Source organism: Cupressus sempervirens, chromosome 7 (assembly GCF_028749045.1).
Source record: "Cupressus sempervirens isolate cs-2001-9-10 chromosome 7, ASM2874904v1, whole genome shotgun sequence".
NCBI lineage: Eukaryota > Viridiplantae > Streptophyta > Pinopsida > Cupressales > Cupressaceae > Cupressus > Cupressus sempervirens.
In genome coordinates this window covers 451,136,742-451,141,558 of record NC_143124.1, presented here as the reverse complement: position 1 = coordinate 451,141,558, position 4,817 = coordinate 451,136,742, and positions in this window count along the sequence as shown.

Sequence of the window (4,817 nt, the reverse complement as noted above, 5' to 3'; positions counted from 1 at the left end):
ACCTTGTATGATCTCAAAGAAGTTTGATAGTGGAAATGCTCATAAAGTTGAGTTGCAAGACATGGATATATCTCCTATATTCAATATTATTTATTTGTATAAGTATCATGAGTCAGATGATGAAGTTCTTGTATTAAAGGACTATCCTAAGAAGAAGATCAAAGAAGTTGAATAGATATTGGATCAGAGAATTGATAAGAGCACAAACTATAAAGATTATTATGAATATCTAGTGAAGTGGAAAAATAGACCTACAGAAGATGCTTCATGGATTTCTCAATCTAAGTTGGATTTAGCTCAGGTTGTGACATCTCAATGATTTGGTAGAACCATTTCTTCCAAACCTAGTTGTTTGATGTAGGAGTATCCTGGTTTGCGCTACTATCCTACATGTTTTTAGCTTTTATCTTGCTACTGAAACTAGGTTCTGCCGAAGCTGTATTTTTTGGTTTTTGGGTGCCTATTGTAGACCCTATAACTAACTTTCCATAATTAATGAAGAGCTATGCACTTTAAGGAATGAATAGGCCCTAGAGTAATATATATTGACCAAGGCACAAGTTCTAACTCCTTATGAGTTGGGAGATATGGCATTTCACCCAGAACATCAATTTATGGCAATTCTACGTGATAATTTTATGTGCTTGACTTTCGAGGTTGATGTGGACTTTTCCTTGATGAATCAAGCTTCGTGAACTCAATGGTTTGTAGATGACTTAAATATCTACCCATAGTTCAAAGTGAAAGTTCTAATTCAATTGAAGCTAGGAGATATCTCAATTTTTCTCGAACATCAATTTCTGGATAGCTAATTGTTGATGCAGGCTGACTTGTGTATTTAAGGTTAGGTTTGTTTTTATTTAATATTTTTTGAGAGCTAAATTGTGGCTTCTCCATGTTCTAGAATGATTTGTAAGCCATTTTGGCTAGTATAAATAGAGTGTTTAGGCTTAGAGCTAGGTAGTTTTTAGGCAGTTTGAAGAGGATTGTAGAATAGAATTGGAAAGTACGAATTTGTTGTTGATCTTTGTTTATGAATGTAATTTGTATCTAGCCGTAACCTAGAAGGCCTTACAGCTCGGCATGTATGTTGAATACTTGAAGAACTAATAAAATTATTTTATTATTCTTCCTCATTTCATTGTTGTTCTTTGTGTTTGCTTCCATTGTGTTAACTCTTGTAGGGTGTTTTAGAAAGTTGGGTGTGCCAATGGCCCTAGTTTTCCCTATCCTTCCTTACATCAGAGACCTAGGTACATATTTAATATTTTTAAATTTAAATATATGAAATTTAAAAACAATTCAAATAAATATTAAAATTCATAATTAATTAAATAAATTGTGTAGGCACTGGTCACCAAGCACAGTATTAAATCTAGTGTTGGGTCAGGGCATGTTCAACAAAGAGAGAATTCTACTAAGACACCCAATAGTGCTTAGGTACAAGTTTTAAATAGTTTTTAAAGTTATTGATGTTTCAACCCATATGCACTTGTATTCATGAACACACACACACACACACACACACACACACACACACACACACACACACACATTTTTAGATAGTCCTAATGTATATATATTTGCATGGCTTGGTTGTTGCGCCTCAGCCAAAAAATGTATAGGAGACTCAATCGATAGGTCATTCTATTCATATGTGTCTTGAGGGGTCCCTCTAGTAGTACTAGATTTATGTATATTTTGATGCATTTATACATTCAAGACTTTTTATACATGTTTACCTATTCTAGAGACTGACATACATGTTTTTTAGTACCTCAATGACCTATGCATTTCACTATTTATTTTAATATTTAGCACTTTATTAGTTGGATGACATGTATTTCAATCATTATATTTTAAGTATACATATTTATTTGAGACACACATTCATTTTTTGTTCACCTAGTTCCATATATGCATTTTAGTATCAATATTAGATCTACATGTTCATTCTTAAGACATACATGTATATTTTTGTATTTTAGAAGAACATTCCTCATAAATTAGATTATAGATTTTAAACTTTAGATTTGTTTGTGATGATTATAAAATACACAAATTAACTTATCTTTACCTACTTCAATAGCTAAATATGAAGAATTTTGAAAATGTTATGAACCTAATTTATAATTCATTAAAAATAATAATAATATAGGGTGATTGAATTGAATTCATTACTTGTTTTTTGAACTACATCTAATTAATGTTGTATTGTTATCATCACTAGCTTATGTTTAAAATGTGTGCCCATTATATCTAAATAGTTAAATTATTTATCATGCCAAGTATATTAATATAGGTGCTTAAAACTACTAAGTTAACCCAAATGAATTAGATTATTTTTCATTGGATATATCAAGCCAAACAACTTTAAATTAATTAAAATTATTATAATCTATATCTTAAGAAGAAGTAATAGATAAGATAATATTATTAAATTAATATAACATTTGTCCCTTATAATTGTTAAATCAATTAGTAGGACTAAAGATACATATTTGATTTATGTGGATTAAAATATGGTAGTAGGTAAGCCAATACATTATTTTAGAAAACTTTTACAAAATAGAATATTCTTAAAAACTTTCATCCATGGTAATTATTATTATTAAAATGTATACATTTAAAGGTCTTGAAATTTGAAATATCAAGCCAAATAGCTTTAAATTAATTTAAATTATTAGAAGAACTAATAGATAAGATAATATTATTAAATTAGTATAACATTCATCCCTTCTAATTGTTAAATCAATTAATATTAACAAAATGTCTACATTTAAAGGTCCTAAAATTTGATTTAAATTAAATTAGACCATCTAAAAGCTCAATTCAACCATGATGTACACTTAGAAAATGTAATATCTTCTGATGATCTTCACTATCTAGTCTCCACTTACGGCATACATGCTTAAATTTGACTGGATGTAGACAAAGCCTGGTGGCAACATCCAGGAAACTATATTGTAGAACCTCGTTAATAGCTTGTTAATGAACAAAGTGTATTCCATGTTGGACTATTCTATCTTGCTTCAATTATACTCCATGTATCACAATAGAATCTACACCACAAATATAAATATTTTAAAATTTGATAGATATAAACTTACCTAGATATATATAGATTTGTATATGTGCATGTACATGTATGTATAATACCTACGGGGAACAACATTTCTTCATTTTCTTCAAGATAAAATAACTTTGTCCTCTCTGTAGTACATCGCAATAAATAATAACTAATACCTTCATGATTTCCAAGCTCAACAATCACTACAAAGACATCTCTTGCAAAACAAGTATGCATATATGTGCATTATATAAGACAATTCATTTATAATTAATAACAAGTTGAGATCAATTTTTATGATACTTACCCACTTTTGCCAATCCAGTGATATAATTATAGTCATCAGAAATCAATGGAATATCATCAAAATTTTCATTATCTTTATCAAATGTATTAGTAACATCAAGTGGTGCCGAAATCCATGCACTTGTATATCCACATGCTTGATTGATGCATTCTTCATAGTCTTCATTAATGCAACTATCACAAAAAATGAGTATTCTCTTGTCTTTAATCTCCAATTGTGATTATCTATACTCATGCCCGAAAGTTTGAACGTATCCTTTCTATCCTCTTAAAACCATGCATGTTTTTTCTATTAACCCTTGAAAGTTCATTAGAATAATATGGAAAAATTAAATATAAACTTCAATGAATCAAGATTATATTATTAAAACTTAATTGTATAAAATTTAAACAAATGTACACATCCACACATGTTATCTCCCAAAAGCCTCTCTATGGTAGCCAATCTAATGCAAAATATGTCTTACACCATTCACAAACATCATGTGCATTATTTATATGAACTCCTTTATTATTCATTTGATACTTTTGCAGAGCACATTTGGTACAAGCTCCAACACCATCATCTTCACCTTTTCCATGCCTACTCTCAAAGAAACTCCATATGTGTTTTATATTCTCATTACAATGATATCTACATAATGCATAAAATGGTCTAGATGATTTCAACTATGCATCACATCCATAAGACCAAACATAATGTTTATCAACATTTATGTTTCTTTCTTTCAAGTAATAAATTTTTTTATTGAGGTGGCGTTTACATAGTGAATGTCATAATCTTTATCATCATTTATTTAAAAGTGATATTCCTTTTTAATGATTCGTGCTTCAAGTATACTCTAAATACCATCCAAATCTAACTGTGCATGTCTATAACAAACATGTACCATAATAGTGACCTAGTTATAAAAGAAATAATATAATTGAATTACTTTGTGCTGAACAAAGGAATAGTAATCTACAAAATCAATGACTGATACAATTGTACCAAGCAAAAAATTATCTCTCAAAGTTTGAAACTGTTGTGCTTGCCACTTTGCAAAAAATGTGTGATGAATATAAGGTTGAATCAAATTATTTAATCTATCCATAAATGTTAGAATGGGTAACTCCTCTTCAACATATTCCAACCTTTTAGTCTCTTTCTCCAACTTTTTTTCATTCTTCACATATTTGTAACTTCTCCAATTCACCTTTTTCTTTACATCGATATTTTCAATTTTTCAAAGGAAATAGAACCAATTCACCACATATATTTCACATATTCCTTTGATGCAACTTATTTGACCTATTGGATCATCTATTTTGTCAAATAAAATGGAACATATTAACTCACTTCGGCTGCTAGGAGAAGCAGCATCAAAACCATATGTGTCTTCTACAAACTTTCCAAATACCTAATATTGTAGATCAAACTCAATATGATGACGATGAAAAC